At 33.2% G+C, this 17406-nt stretch overlaps 1 long non-coding RNA gene across 1 annotated transcript in view; it reads left to right on the forward strand.

The window, feature by feature from the left end:
* The window catches only part of LOC103253536, a 113595-nt gene extending 96915 nt beyond the window's left edge, over positions 1-16680 (forward strand). The window contains exon 2 of the long non-coding RNA XR_503883.1: positions 16404-16680. This is a non-coding gene — a long non-coding RNA (uncharacterized LOC103253536). The remainder of the gene's footprint in view (positions 1-16403) is intronic.
* The last annotated feature ends 726 nt before the right edge of the window (positions 16681-17406 follow it).

Here is a 17406-nt window from a genome sequence, read left to right on the forward strand (position 1 = left end):
GTCATTTGGCTTGTAAGTAGTGATACCGAACAAGAACCTAGGTCTTTTGAATCGAATGCTGTACTCTTCCCTTTTAAAAATAATTATTTCATTGTTTTATAAACTTTTAGTTTTGAGATAATTATATATTCACATGCAGTTGTAAGAAATAATATGTAGAGATTCTATGTACTCCTCACCCAGTTTCCCCCAAGAATAACATCTTGCAAAACTATAATGTCACGACCAGAATACTGAAATTGATTCAGACATGTAGAACATTCACAGCACAACAGAGATTCCTCATGTTGCTCTTTTAAAGCCATATCCTCTTTCTTCTCATTCCATCCCTTCCTTAACCTCCAATAAATAATTATAGTAATCTGTTCTTCGTGTCTATTGTGTTTTCATTTCAAGAATGTTATATGGATGGAATAATATAGTATGTAACCTTTTGGGACTGGTATGTATCAGTAGTGTATTCTCTCTCGTATTCCATGCTATAGATGCATTGTAGTTTGTTCAACCATTTACCTGTTAAAAGAATGTCTAGGTTATTTTCAGTTTTTGGTTAATACAATACATTTTATGCAAACATTCAGTAGAAGTTTTGGCATGAACATAAGTTTTTATTTCTCAAGGATAAATGCCCAGAAGTACAATTGCTGGGTTGAATGATAGGTGCATCTTTAGTTCTAGAAGAAACTGGCAAACTGTTTTTCAGTGTCTATATATGGGTGATCTAGTTTCTTCACATCCTTGCTAGCATTGGTGTCATCACTATTCTTGTGTATTAGTCATTCCAATAGGCATATGATAATATCTCATTGTAGCTTTAATTTGCTTTTCCCTAATGAGTAATATTGACTATTTATTATCTATTTATATTTTATTTATATTATTTGCATTGTTTATTATATTATTGACTAATGTTGAATATTTTTCATGTGATTATTTCCAACCAATGTTGTTAAATATTTTTCATGTGATTATTTTCATGTGTACATCTTCAATGAATGTGTCTTCATACCCTTTGCCAATGTTCTGATTTTTTTTTTTTAATTGTTCGGTTTTGAGTGTTCTTTATATATTTTAGATACTAATCCGTTGTCAGATATTTTCTTTACAAGTATTTTCTCCCAGTCTTTAGTTTGTCTTTTCATCCTCTTTACAAGATATTTCACAAAAGTTTTTCATCTTGGTGAGATAAAATTTATTAATGTCTTATTTCATGAATTGTGATTTTTTTTTTTTTTTTTTGAGTCACAATCTTGACCTACTGGACTCAGGCAATTCTTCTGCCTCAGCCTTTCAAGTAGCTGGAACTACAGGTGCGCTCCATGATGACCAGTTAATTTTTTTGATTTACTAGAGACATGGTCTCCCTAAGCTGCCCAGGCTAGTCTTGAACCTGTGAGCTCAGGCAGTCCTCTCACCTCGGCCTCCCAAAGTGCTGGGATAATAGTTGTGAGCAACCGTGCCTGAATATGAATTGTGATTTTAGTGTCAAGTCTCAGAACTCTTTGTCTAGGTCTACAATCCAGATATTTTCTCCTATGTTTTTATAAAATCCTCAAAACTTTGCATTTTCTTGAATGTCCATGATCTGTTTTGAGTTAGGATTTGTATAGGGTAGGAAATTTAGGTTGAGGTTAATTTTTTTTTGCCTATAGATGCTCATCTACTCCAGCATCATTGTTTGAAAACTCTATTTTCCCTTCATTGAAATACTTTTGCATCTTTATTAAAAATCAGTGGGAATATTTGCATAGGTCTAGTTCTGGGTTCTTTATTCTATTCCATTCATTAATTTTTCTCTCCTCCACCATTACCACACAGTCATGGTTATCACAGGTATAAAATTAGTCATGAAATTAGATAGACTCTTTCCTCCCATTTTATTTTTGTTTTTCAACATATTGTAGCTATTCTAGTTTTGGTTTGTTTTTTGGTCTTTACATAGACATGTCATATTAATGTCTATATCTACAAAAAAGCTTGTTAGGGTTTTGATTGCAATTGAGTTAAAACTGTATATTAATTGGGGAGAATTGACTTTACTACATTGAGTCTTCCAATTCATGTGCACAATTTCTCTCTATTTAAGTCTGATTGATTTCATCAGAATTTTATACATTTTCAGCATATAGATTCTCTGCTTTTTTGTTAATTGTATAGTTAATTATATAGATGGTGACAAATATGTATACACATTTTAAGAAAGGAAAAAACTGTCTTAAAATTATAATACTCAATATATACCTATAACAAAAGACTAACACCATCTTTTGAGTGAATGTCATACTATACATTGCTATCATAATTAAATTCAACCTCAAAAAAATAATACATAGATAACATCTTAAAATTTGAATATATTTTTGGTATAATTTTTATTGGGGTGAAATGTAAATGAATTAATTTCAGTGTTTGTTGATAGTATATAGAAATACACATGATTTATGTACATTTATCCTTTAACCTGTAACCTTGCTGAGCTCAGTAATTTAGAAGTTTATTTTGGGGAGATTTCTTGGGATTGTCTATCATTAGCAACTTGACCTCAGGAATCCAGAAAATTCAAGTCCCTTCCAAAGTGGATCAACCCTCTTTTCAGTCCATTCTCTCTAGGCAGTAGCTTTATTCCAAAAAAGAAATTCCATGAAGATGGGACTATATATTTACTTCTTTGCACTTCACTCAATGCCTACTACTGTTATAGGGACTGTAGTGTAGTGATTAAAAATTAGGTTCTGAAATCAGACTAGGATTTCAAATCCTTTTTTGGGGATCAAATTTTGGCTTAATCATATACAAAGCTAAATGACCTTGTGTAAGCCTCCTCATTTCTGTAAGTTTTCTCAAATTTAAATAAAGATAATAATGATATCCCTCTCACTAGTTGATGTAGGATTAAATAGGATAAAGCACTTAGCACAAGGCCTGACGTGGAGTGTGTAGCAGAGACAGCCGGTTATTAATATAATATGCTAATATGCTCCTTATGATTAATATAGAGACATAGAAGTTATTTATTGAACAGGTCTTATACATATTCCACTATGTGTTGGCTTTAAGTAATTATTAACCTGATTCTAAACATATCATGAAATAAGTTCTACATTTGGCTTAACAGTTATTCTATTTGATACAAAATGGTATCAAAATTATTGACCAAACAGATTATTTAACTAAATTATTAACTGAACACACAGTGACTTGGAAGGAAGGAGAAAAATAAGTGAAAAATGATTCGTACTGCCAATATCAGTGACTGCTACAACCTCAGTAACGCCTAAGACAGGCAAGCGGCAGGTGTCTTTTAGGCTATAGATGTTAGTGATGACTTGAGTTGTAGTAGAAAACAATATGACATCTTTTAAAGTTTTGCTGGCTTAAAAAAAAAGAAATGATTTTTCAATATCAAGTCTTAAAATATTAATTTGCAAGTTGTCCTCTTGTTTCTTTTGGTTTGAAATATAACCTGTAGTGACACCAGTAGGTTTTCAAAGAATTCTCACTACAATCCTGCTTTCTGCTTGTAAGCTTTCAAGATATGGGTGTCTATTTTTAACATTTATGAGATGAGAAATGGTCACAGAAGACTAGATGACTTCTTCACAAATCCCTGAAAGCAGACAAGGAGAATTATTCCCAGGCAGTGCTGCAGCAGCATATCCTTTAAAATGTTATTTTGGTCAAGTCAATATTTTGGTAAAGTAATAATGAATAAAAATAGAATTTAATAGTATACTATTGATTTTGCTGATAAGACAAAGCAAGAAGTGACTGCGAATTTGGTTAAGCAAACAAATACTGATAGTACTTTCTGGAGAGATAACCAAAAATAATTCCACTGACTATGTTTTGGTGTTAATTTTTAATGTCGTTATGGTGTTTCGTATCTCTTCTTCAATCTCTTTTTGTTCAGTCATGCACATAGCAAGTCAGAACATTGACTTTGGTGGTTATGTGGTCCTTGATCTCTGCCCTCTGGGAGCAGAGGATGAGAAAGCCTGTCACACTGGGAATCATCCAGACTGCTGTCTCTCAAAGAACTGCTATAATGTTTCTAAGTTCAGGAAAGTATTGACTTATTTATAGATCCCTGACAAGAGATCCAATATAATTTGAAGGTTCTGTATGTTATAAATATTAAGCCCTGGATACTAACTTCTTTATAAACTATTTTTCATAATCTATGAAGGTATTTTAATAGATTTATTGTTAATGTAAAATAATTGAACATCATAAAAATGATTTCAGAGTACAAAAATTTAAAGAAAATAAGACTAAGCTATAATCCTACAGCTAAATAGTAGCCAGCAGTAATATTTTGTAGGATGTCTTTCTAAAGATTTTTCTGTTCTATACATAAAAAAATTTTTAATTAAAATGAGAGTATACTATAAATCATTTAATAACAATTAAAAGAATAATGAATCATGATAATCTTAATGCTGGTCAATATATATTTACATTATCAGTTTTAGTAGTTACAAAATATTTACCATAATTTATTTAATCACGTCTCAAATGATGAACAATTAAGTTTTTGTGGGAACAGGTCTTGGTAGAAACAATCCCCAGATGAGATGCTTGTGCATATATCCTTTTGAAACTTTCTGTTGTTTCCTTAGAATAGACTTCGAAAAGTGGTCATAGGGGAAGCATTTTTTAAGTGTTTGCACATATTGAGAAATTGGCCTGTGGATAGTTTTTATTTATCTATGCTTCCAACAATAGTGTTTACACATTATTATTACATTATCATCCTTACACATTATTGCCAAAAGCCATTATTCAGCTTTTTTTTTTTTTTTTCCAAACTGATGAATGGACATTAATGGTACATTGAGTTAGAATAGAAGTTTTAATTTTAATTTTAAAACTTTATTTATTCATTCATTATTTAACTATTTGGTCATTACTATTAATGATTAAATTTTGCCTCTAATGCTTGATGTGAGGGGGTTGTGATGGGTTACTGGATATATATATATTTTAAATGTAGAATGATTACTTTTTTAAGTTCCCTGGTATCTGCCAAATTCAGAACATCAGATAGACTCTGTGTGGAGAAAATTTATGTTTATTTAGTCTACTCGGGTATTTAGAGGGGGGAGAGGAAAAAGCCTAGGTTAGATAGCATAAAAGTATTTTTAAGTTTTTGCATACATTTTATTATTATTTGTTAGAAGCTTGATGATTTAGGTACTGATTTAAACATTTTATGTGATTTGTCTGTTTTCCTTACATAATCTTATGGTATGGCAGTAAAATATTTTCATTGCAAAAGGTGTCATGGCCCTAAATGATAAAACCATAAACTGAGTGCAGGTCTGTGTGGGATCCGGAGCTTGAACTACTAATTACTATAACGTCCTGCTTTCTCCCAAGTGGTCTCGTGCTAATGATATGAATCAATTCTCTCTTGATGATGGAAGAATGAGATAATTATCGCCAGCACATGTTATATCTGGTAGCAGCATTTTATTCTCTCATCAGCATGTTAAAGAATGAGAGGGGAAGGGATTGCCCCCCTTTTTTTTTTGCTTTCTTCAATTCCCTTTCTTGCTGCCAGATTTCTGTTTCAGGCAGTCACGAAGGGCACGATGGTTTGTGTGAGAGCTGATACCCTTCTTTTCCCATAGGCACTCATCCATGCCTGTTCTGCTTTTCTTCATCCCGGGGTGGGGGTGGGGGGCACATAAAATCTGCTGGGCCTAACTTGTTACTCACCCAGAGCCTGTAAATCCTCCAGAAGTCAGAGCTCTGGTTTTGGTGGTTATGTGGTCCTTGGTCTCTGCTCTCTGGGAGCCAAGGGTGAGAGAGCCTGTCACACTGGTAAATATCAATCTTGCAGCCTTTCAATCCACTAGTCCTGCTGTAAGAGACCACAAACCGGGGTTTCTTCCTTTTCTATAGAAAGCAGCGGCAACACGCAAGCTGGGATGTGCTGTGGGCTTCTTTGATTGTCCACAAGTATACAGAGCCCATGGAGAGAGTGCATAACTGTCTGCACAAATCTCCAAATATTTTTTACAATTTGACCTTCATTTATTTTCCTTCATGGTGATATGGTGATAAGTTTTCCACTGTGAGATTGAGGGACCCCTGAATCTCTAACAACTTTTGCAGAAAAGTGTACATTTCTCCTCATATTTTCACATCCATGAGCCTAAGACAGAACAGGAATTCCTTATATCCAGAATGATATTGATTTACACAAGAGGGACTTTGCTCATTTAACAAATATTTTAAATGGGAACTGATGTATGCCAGACACTACCGAAGGCATAGAGAGGTGAACCACACAGACTAGATCATTCTTCATAGGACGGTACTAGGGTGTGAAGGTAATAATCAGGAAATAAACAAATAAGTGAGATTGGTGATGCATGCTATAAAATAAATAAAAATAGAGGACTGTCGTAGAGAGTGACGGGGAGAGAGTGGGGAAGGACTACTTACAAGTGGATGTCAGTGGGGAGGTGACATTTGAGCTGAGACTGAGTGACTAGAGGAACCAACAATGCAGAAACCTGGAGGCAGAGAACTTCAGCTTGAGAAAACAACAGAAGTCATGGCCTCGAGGGAAGACAGACTGTAGCCCATTCTAGAAGGACCTAGTGGCAGTAGCATAGAGAATCAGGGGTAAAGGAGGGAGAAGACACAGATAAGGGCAGAGGCGGGTCATGCAGATCCTAATGGACTATGGTAAGGAATTCAGATTTTGTTCTAAATGCAATAGGAGGCTACTGAAGAGTTTGGTGTGGGAGGGTTAAAAATCGGTTTCATGTTTTTATAGCATTGCCCTGATGTTTGTGTAGATTATAGAGGAGCACAAGTAGAAGGGAAACAATGATGGAGGTACTTCTGCAACGATCAAGGCTGGAGATAACAGTAATTTAGACCAGGATGAAATGGGAGAAATAAAGACAAGCACACAGAGGGTGGATGATATCTTATCAGGTGGAGACAAAAGCATTTGCTGATGATTTAGATGGTGGTAATTATGGAGGTGGGGGTAGGAGTAAAGGAAACAGAAGAATCAAGGATGACTAGATTTTTCACCTGAGCTATTGGGTAAATAGTGATGACATTTACTGGCATGAAGAAGACTCAGGAAAGAACAATTGGCCACGGGTGGAAATGAAGGCCTCTGTTTGGCAAAACTAAAATTGCTATGTCTTTCATACATTCAAGAGAGAGTGTCAGCTATGTAGTTGGGTTAAGTGGGACTTAGTTAAGGTTAGAGTTTGAGAAACATCTTGTAATTAATTAAATCCCAAATGAACAGAACCTTAAATGAGAGCATGCATAGTTTTGTATAATGGAAAAAAATTTCAATCTAACATCTCTGTTACTGTCAGTGATGTCATTTTTCTTATTATCCATATTCAAAGACAAAGTTATGTTTAATTATTTCTCCCTCCTCTACTCCCCTATCTGGACACTTACATTTTATCAAATATTGTTAGTTTTTTTTTATCACAATATTTGTTCCAAGACTTTTAATGATGATCCGTTGGATAAATTATTTAGCCCCGAAGACCTTAATCTTCGTCTATTTCCCGCATTCTTTCTTCTATCCACTCTCATGAACTCTCGGCCTCAACCCAACTGGAGCCTCTCTGTGCCATCTCTACTTTCTTTTTCTGAGATGCCTTTTCGTCTCCTCTTAGTCAAGTCTTTCTCTTCTTCTGCTATCCAAATAAAATTCTACCTCTTCTAAGAAGTACTCCTTGGCCTCTCTCCAATCTATAGATACCTCTTTGTCTTATCCATTTGGATCATTGTTTTCAGGATCACTCTGAAATTAACTCTGTGATATTGATAACTGTCAATCACCTTCTTCCATGTCATGTGTACTCAGAAAATCATAAACTCCTTTAGTCTAGAAATTGAGCATATATCTTGAGTAATTTAAATTGTTTCTTGATAAATTTGGACTTCAACTTAGCCATGTAGTTTCCTTTGAAATATAGAAGTAGAGTGAGATCATATACTTAAAATATAGTCATCCCTAGATATTCTTGGAGGATTGGTTCCAGAACCCCCCTCAAATATCAAATTCCTCTGATGCTCAAGTCCCTTATATAAATGGCATAGTATTTGTATGTAACCTACATGTATTCTCTAATATAGGTTAAGTAATCTCTGGATTACTTATACAGCCTAATCCAATGCCTACATGTCATTTCATTCATGTGGATTCAATGTAGAACTCATCATATGGCAGATTCAAACTTTGCTTTTTGAAACTGTGGAATATTTTGGAGAATATTTTTGGTCCACAGTTGGTTGAATTCACAGATGTGGAGCCTATAGATACGAAGGGTCAACTGTACTTCATTAAAGAACAAAACAAATCAAATCAATCTTAGGTGGGGATCAAACGAAAGAAAGAGGATGTGCTTTGAAGACAGAAGATTTGTGGGGATTTTGTGAGTTTTCAACAAGAAAATGTGTGTAAGAATATTTTGTACCCTGTGAACTAACATCCAAATCATTTTTAGCATCAGAGATTTATGAAATGAAACACATAGGTGTCCATATTGCAAATTTTAATGGCTTGGCTGTCGCTATGTTTCAAGTCCCCATTGGGCATTTTTCATATACTCTGAAATCTTTTCATTTCTAATCAAAATGTTTAGAATTAAGAGCTGAAGTTTATCACCTTTGAATGGATAATGAATGTTTCTTACTATTTATTTGTATTGTTTTGGTCACCCTTTTTGAATTGGAAAAGAAAAAGATGCACACATGTTAGTTAGTGGCCAGCACATTCAGTCCATTCTGAAATAGGCACCCTCAGACTCTTTTCTGAATCAATCCACCAGACTCTCAACCAACTCTTGAAGAAGCAGGATTGCAAATACTGACATGTTGCATCGCCTGAATCATGAAAACTCACATATCGGCTCAACCCCTTTGATGTTTTCAGCAGAAACCTGAGGGAGGGGAAAACACATTTCATACTTTCTTGTTTATCCACAAGAAATGAAACACTTAAGAATTTAGATGACATCTATACATGGTGCCTTGAGTTGATTCTGACAATTTATGCAGAGTGAAAGCAAAATATACAGCATCTATGTGAAGAATGTAAGCTGGTCCTCTGGCAATGTGGAGCCAGACAGAGCTTGGCAATATGGGCCAGATAAGCCTGTGTCCTGCAGGAAGCCCTAACAGCATCTACTGCTCTACTGGCATTTCACTTCTGCTCTGCTGATGTTGGGCTAAACAATCTCTTAAATGTGCGTGGACTTCTCCAGAGCTGGGAGAGCTATTGCTAATATAGTGAAGGTTAATTTTTAAGAAGTCATTATAACACCCCAATTGAGTCTGTTTCAGGTTTTCAGTCATGAGCTGAGGGACAAAGGGAGCTTTCAACAAAGTGAAATCACAAGTAGAAATAAGCCATGGTTGTCAGTTCACAGGTTTTCTGTGGTTGTGTTAGGTAAAACACTTCCTATAATAGTTTACGAGAAGATTGTTTCTTCCCATGCTTCTCTGCCATCCAGTCCCACTCCAGCTGCAGGAGTTAACTGCACTATCATCAAACAGATGAGCATTAAGCTCTTCGCTATTGGTTTAATTGGTTCCTGGCATGAAGATTATCTTCTGATTAATATCACAAATGCTTTGTTCCTAAGAGAGAGCTTACACAGACACTAAATAGAAATAGCAAGTTTTCTGCAATTTGTCTAGATTCCAAAAGAAAATGGTCCCAAATGGAATAAATAGTTAAAGAGAAAAATGTATTCTTATGGAAATATTCTAGTTTAAAGGAAAAGATGAATAATAAAATTACATCACCATTTTACAACTGCTAGAAAACTAATAGGTTTCAGTAATGATCATCAATGGCTAGTAACATAAAAAGAGAAAAGAAACTTTCATCGCAATAACAATGAGGTGTTTTGTCAAAAAATTAAATCTAAATTTGTTCAGGCCTCTACATCTAAATGATAATGTATCAGAAAATATGGGAAGAACAGAGGATCATGTTTAAATGATACCACAAGAATGTAATCAGCAAAATCCAAACTATAAAAGATATACAGAACAAAACAACTTATTCTCTTCAACAAATAAATTGAAAAAATACAAAACTTGGATGAGAGTTCTTATAAATTAAAAGGGACTTGTCTTGTGACATATAGACCTTATTTGAATTCTGATTTAAGCAAGCAAATTGACAAATTGTAAAAAGAAAATGTGACTAAGAAATTGAGATTTGAATAGTGGCTAGAGTATTTAGTGACATTATGACATTTAGTGACATTATGAAATTGTTTTAGCCTGAGGGGGTGGTTTTGTTGCTATGGATTTTTAAAATGCTTATATATGCGAGCACTTGGTCTCAAACTTCTTGGTTTCAGGGTTGCTTATACTTTAAAAAATTATTGAGAACCCTAATGTTATTTTGTTTAAATGGGTTATACTTATTACTATGTATGTATTAAAAAATTTAACTCAAAATTAAAACAAAGTATGTATTTATTAATTCATTTAAAATACTAATAATCCAATTACATGTTAACATATTTTTTTTAAAACTATGTTTTCCAAAGCAAAAATAAATGGCATTATTTGCAAATCTTTAAGAGCTTTAAAGAGTAGAAGACAGGTGGATTCTCATATCTCCTTTGAAGTCAGTCCTTTTGATATCACATGTCATGTAGCTCTAGAAGACTTCACAGTCTACTCATGAAAAGACAGAGAGAAAAAGGCAGCCAGAGTCTTAGTATTATTATTTTTAAAAAAATCCTTGAAAGGGTCTTAGAGATCACCAGAGGTCAACCAGACCATGCCAAAAATCACTATATTAGTGATACATTCTGATATATTTATAAATGAAAGAAAATGATTTCTGGTATTAACTTCACTATAACCTGAGATTGGAGAAAAGTGACTTAATATGTATCCGACACAATATTTTCCACAATTTGATAATGGGTCAACAGAGTACCTGTGGTTCATTATACTAATTTCCTTCCGATGTTTGAATTTTTCACAGCAAAAAGCAAAAAATAAATAAATAATATCGACTTAAAGGAGGAAAAGTCAAGTAAATAACAATACAAGTGTTTTGCAAGTGGGGCAAATATTTGACTGTGATACGACTATGATTACAGTATTGAAAATTTGGGAAAAGAGAAATAGTAATCTTGATCTTTTAGCATTGTCTTTAGGAAAATATGAATACACTGTGGACAAGATTATATTATTTTAACACTTTTAGGGAAGAACACACTTTTAATCCTTAGTTAAAATTGTTTGATTGCTATGAGAGTGTTGACAGTTATAAAGTTAATATGTTTTTAAAGTTGGATGAAATAGAGTTAAGAGATGGCTTGTGAGTTTCAATTGTCTAGGCTGTATGTATCTTATGGTAGGAATAAACAGTTAACTATTGGCAAGAAAGTCTTCCATAGAGAGAACACCAGTCTTAAATAACTTTACAGGTGTGTTCTAACAAGTTTTCAATGAAAAGATCATCTAATCTTATATAAAATCTTTCACAGTGTCAAGAAATACCAGAAAGAGTCTTCATTTCATTTTATGACTATTATAAACTTGATACCAAAACTAGATAAATGCAAAGGAAAAAATGAAAAGTATTGACCCATTATACCCATGGATATATATGCAAAAATTTCGGAACAAAACATTAGCAAACTAAATCTAATAGTGTATAAAACACATAATATATATGATGAATTTAAGTACGTCCCTGGAATTCAAGAAATATTTAATAACACAAAAATTGTTAAACATCATTTGTCCTATCAGTAGATTAAAAGAGAAAACCTGAAAAACTACCTTAATAAATGTAAAAAACAATAAAATTCTTAGTAAACTAAAATTGGATGAGAATTTCCTAAATTTGTTAAAGATATTCACTGAAATATCTAAATTGACATAATACAAAATAGGAAAATATTAGAAACATTCTCTGTATAACCAGCAACTATATAACACTTGCTACATGACTTCTATGAAAAATTGTATTTGAGGTCCTGGTTACTACAATAAACAAATAAGGACTAGGAAAGAGGGAATAAGATGTCATTATTTATAAATGATACGAATGTCTACATAAAGACCTGATGGAATCCACCAACAGATTATTAAAAATCATGAGATTTTAGTTAGATGACTGGATATAAATTTAATATTCAAAGGCCACTTTCATTTCTTTATGCTAGTAATAATACTTAGAAGTTGCGAGTTTAAAGGGGCACTGTAAAGTAACAAGAGCTATAAAGAATTTAGGGATGCACCCAGTAAAATTTGCAAGTTTATTTATAGAAATTAATAAAACATTACTGACTAAAACATTAAGGAAAATTCATATAAATTGGGAAATATTATATAGATAGAGATATTCACTATTGTCAGAATGTTAATTCTTCCCTAAATTATCTATACATTCTGTGTAACTCCAGTAAAAATTCCAGCAAGACTTTTTCTACAGAACATGACACGCCTATTTAAAAATTGATATGGAATAACAAATGGTCAAAACACACCTAAGTAAGAAAAGTAAGAAGTGGAGGGCAGTCATATATCAATATTTATTATAGAGCAATAGCAATTAAGGAAATGGAATATTAGTACAGAAATAAACAAATTAACCAGGGGGACAGTGCCCAGAGCCCATAAACACACATATATGACCTTTCATGTGTGACAGAAGTGAAATGACAAGTCACTGGGAAAAGAAGGACCTATTCAGTAAGTGGAAACTGAAAAATCAGTTCTCCAGATTAAAATAAAAGGAACTTTAGATCTCTATCGCAAACCACACACATATTCACGCTCATACACACAAATCAACTACAAGTAGATTAAGTAATTAAGTGTGAAAAGAAAAACCTCAATTTTTAAAATAAAAGTATAGGTAAAGAGTTTTCTAAGAAATACAAGCATGTTGAAAAGAAAAAATACATTAATTGGATTAAAATTTAAAAATTATGTTTATTGGAAGACTTTTGCTTTCAGGGTACAAACTAATAGTAGACATCTGAGAAATACAAAGAGAGCAAAGGATTACCCTAAAAACATGTCAAGAATGCTTACAATAAGAAAAGAAAAGAACACATCTCAGTAGAAAAATAGGTAAAATACATGAACTGATACATCACAGAGAAGAAAACACATAAACACACACGAAGAGATGTTCAAATTTATTCAGGGAAGACTCAAATGAGATACCATTTATACCCACTTGGCAGAAACTGAGCACATCTGATGTGGCTAAATCTTGATGCCAAAATGCTGAGTAACAAAATAAACGAGTGCTAGCACATACTATAAAAGTATAATGCTTTTTTAAAGGTATAGGTAAAAAATAAGCAATATGCTCAAATACATATATCATCTACATTTATATATATTTATAGATACATATGTTTGTGTATATACAGAGGGTGCCAAAAAAAATGTGCTTCCACCATTTTCTTTGACTGTCTGATAGCATTCATTTGATTAAAGCTATATTGCTACCATAATTTTTTAATTTTTATTTTAAATATGTGGGGTACAATTCAGGGTTAGGTATACAAACGTTCATTATGCAGGTACCCTTGTTGATGAGGTATGCCCCCCCTCCCATGGCAGTTTCCCACTACTGCCAATCCCTTTCTTATAATATTATGATAGTTGTTCAAGGTTCACTTATGAGTGAGAACATGTGATGCTCAGTTCTTTGTTTCTGAGATAGATCACTCAGTCTTATAGCCCCTAAGTCCATCCAAGTTGCTACAAAATTCATAATTTTGTCCTTCTTTATTGCTACCATAATTTAATTCAACTTCAAAAAGTAATACATGGATAACACCTCTTAAAATATGTATACATTTTTTGGCACCCCTGTATATATTTATGTGCATATAATTTTATCTATACATATATTGATTTTATGAACATATACACATATATTTATAGATGCATAATTAAGATTATTTTCACAAAGCAAGACAATTATAAATATACAATTCAAGACAGTGAGTGTTTTTGTAACTATTTCTGAATAGGTAATGGGATTCAGTATCCATTTTATTAATTAGTAATGGATAATTGAATACAGACAAGCTGTGCATGAACCAAGAATGACAGTGTCATGAACCAAGGATTATGATTAAACCTATTCTGTTCAATTTTCAGTTGCAAAAGTAATAGTAAGAAAGAAATAAAAAATGAAACTTTACAAAATGAGAAAAATGTAACCACTTAACCGATCTTCAGATAAAAAATGCCCTTTCAAGCAAAAGAGTATTAAGAAATCATTACAAAATTAAATGTAAACCTTACTACACAAAATTTAATATTTTCAAACACCCAAATTATTGTAAACAGTGTAAGAGCAAGAATTGACCTGGAGAGAAATATTTGCAAATAATGACATATACTTAAAATTTTTAGTATATTAAGAGCACTTACTAATCAACAAGAAGCACACTAGTACTACAACTGAAATATAAACAATGATAATTGATTCAGAAAGAAAAGTACAAAAGACCAATATAAATTTGAAAAAAGTATTTTTTAATGAAGAGAAACAAAAAAACAGCAATATGGTATTTAATGTCTATCAAATAATTCAGGATTTCTTATAAAAATAATATTAAATTTTATAAATCTCACAGGGATATAGATGCCTAATTATACTGTTGTTAGAAGAATAAATTCTGACAAGTTGTCAACATAGTATGATTATGCTTGATAGTTTATACTATGTAACTCTTCTAGAAATCAGTCTACTTCATAAGTATTTATTGTGTGACTTTTATGTGCTAGTCACTGCAAGGCTTTAGTGACACTATGACAAGTGTCTTAGTCTTAGTTGCTTACCTAATAGCCAAGAAAAATGAATTAAAGAGTTACAAGAATCACATCTGATAGATATGCATGTATAATTCACTTAATAGATTAGTTAGCTGACAAATCAAATATGCCACTGGGATAATTCAGAGTTTTGCAAGGAGTGGTCTGGCTAATTATTTTCAACACCACTATCATGGTTAATTTGATATGGCAACTTGGCTGGGCTAAGAGATGCCCAGGTAGCTGGTAAAACATTATTTCTGGATGCATTTGGGAGAGTGTTTCTGGAAAAGATTAGCATTTGAATTGGTGTACTGAGTAAAGCAGATGGCTCTCACCAGTGTGGGCAGTCATCATCAATTTGTTGAGAGATCTCTTTCTATGTTTGAGCTGGAGTTTCTCTTATGCTGCCTTCTAACATCAACACTCCTGGTTCTGAGGTCTTTGAACCGGGACTGAATTATACCACCAGTTTTCCTGGTTCTTTAGTCTGCAGACAAAAGATCATGCAACTTCTCAGACTCCATAATTATGTGAGCCAATTCCTATGATAAATCTCTAATATCTCTCTTTCTATCTCTGTCTTTATGTATCCTATTGTATCTATTTCTCTGGAAAACCCTAATGCAACCACCAAAAACAAAACTATCCATCCAGTTTCTTTTAAGTGTGTGAAACATTTGTTGGTCCATTGAGAGTCATAATTCTTGTGAAGATTTGCAAATCACATGCAGATGGCTGACTGACTATGGTAACAAAACAGGATCAAATGGGGTAATCAGCTTATTGGGATGATTTATATATTTTTCGTTTCTGTTTCTCCTTCTAAAATACTCCTGATTTTATGAACACCATTAATAAATTATGTGAGCAGAAGTCAACATTGCCAAGTAATTAAAGCCACAAGTTCTTCAAGCAAACTGCCCAGGCTTGAATTATATCTACATTCTTACTAGCTTTGTAACTTGGAGCAAGACATTTAACATCTCTGTGTCTCAGAATCTTTACCTATGAAATGGTGATAATAACACCAACTTCATAGAATTTTAACAAGTGGTGGTATTGCTTGCATAGTGATAAGGAAAATTTTCAGTGCCTCTTCTGTACAGAAGGAAGCCAGGAAGTCCCATTCCGAGCTTGCTTTGTGTCCAGGAAAGGTTGAAATTTCTGTATAGTCTTAAGTGTTTCCTAGGAATATGGAATGGAGAAGAAAAGTCTAAAGCATTGGCATAGATCAGCTCACTGACTCTCCAGCTGTAATACATTTCCATTTTCCTAAATACACTGTAAGCACCAAGGGAAGAATGCATTGTATATAAAACCAGACTCTCTGAGCTGTTCATTATTTATAAACAATTTAAAGTGGATTCACATACTCATAATTACTTATTTCCTTATGTATGCTTTATACAAATTGATTTATTTAAATAGCATTTAGGTTAAATCTTCATATTTAGCATTCTGAAAAGTATTTACATTGCTGACAGCTAAAATGTTAGTTTTTTGCTCAGTCTTGTGACCAACTCTCTCACATGCTTGAATGATTGACTGCAATCCACAACTATTTTCTTCTTCCTTCACAGGTAAAGGTGCCCTACAAGTATCATCAGAAATCAAGAAGAGCAAGTGTTAGGCATTCATCGGTTCTCTTTGAAGATTCCAGTAATTTAGATCTGAGTTGAACTGAATTCAGATGATGAAGTAGAGCAAGAAATTTGCTTCTGAGTCTTGTTATTTTATTTTATTTTTTTGTTCTAGAAAATTGATGTCAATGATTACCATAAGAGCTCTTACCAATTTTAAAAGTATGCATAGTGAAAAATAGGAAAGTCACATTAAACACATTAACTCTTCATTAAAGAAATTGCATACTTTATCTTTGAGAGTCACTGATATTGCCACAGCTTCATGTTGTATAGTTTCTGTTAAAGGCACACAGTAGTTTAACAAATATTGACTGAATATCTTGATTACAAAGGGTTAACAGAAATTGCTGTCCTGAAAAGTTATATGTGCGGAGGCTCATAAATCAAACTCAGAAGATGGTGAGAGTGTTCTGGTTCTGCTGACCATTCATTCACAGGAAGATCAGTTAAATAAGAAGTTCAATTGTAGGATTGGCTTTCTTGGAGGCATACAAGCTCATTCTGTTATTCTAAATATTATGACATTCTTTTCTCAATTGTCAAATTGAAAGATATTTTCTTGGGAAGAAATAAGTGAGTAATTGTCTTGGATCTTTGGAAACAATTGTGAATTACAATGAAGGCAGCTGCAATAATGTAAAATTCTTGGACACTTGAGTGAGCTGTTTCTTGGGCAGATCCCATTTACTAGATTTGTCTTCTTGATCACACATTCAAGAACTTTCCTAGAGCCAAGTATATTTGCCACCAGAGTGATTTTGAAAGATATCTAGAGTTCTAGACTCACTGAAAAGTAGATTCAATAGTTATTAGGTAATAGATGCTATGGTGTGTAGTCCAGATTCTACCTGTCAGGACAAGGGCACTTGTTATCCCAGGTTACAGGAGTGTTAATTACTAATAGGTCTTAGCTGAGTTATCATCAGGGAAATGCCCTTGA

Source organism: Carlito syrichta, unplaced genomic scaffold (assembly GCF_000164805.1).
Source record: "Carlito syrichta isolate Samal-C Ts95f unplaced genomic scaffold, Tarsius_syrichta-2.0.1 Scaffold236363, whole genome shotgun sequence".
Lineage (NCBI taxonomy): Eukaryota > Metazoa > Chordata > Mammalia > Primates > Tarsiidae > Carlito > Carlito syrichta.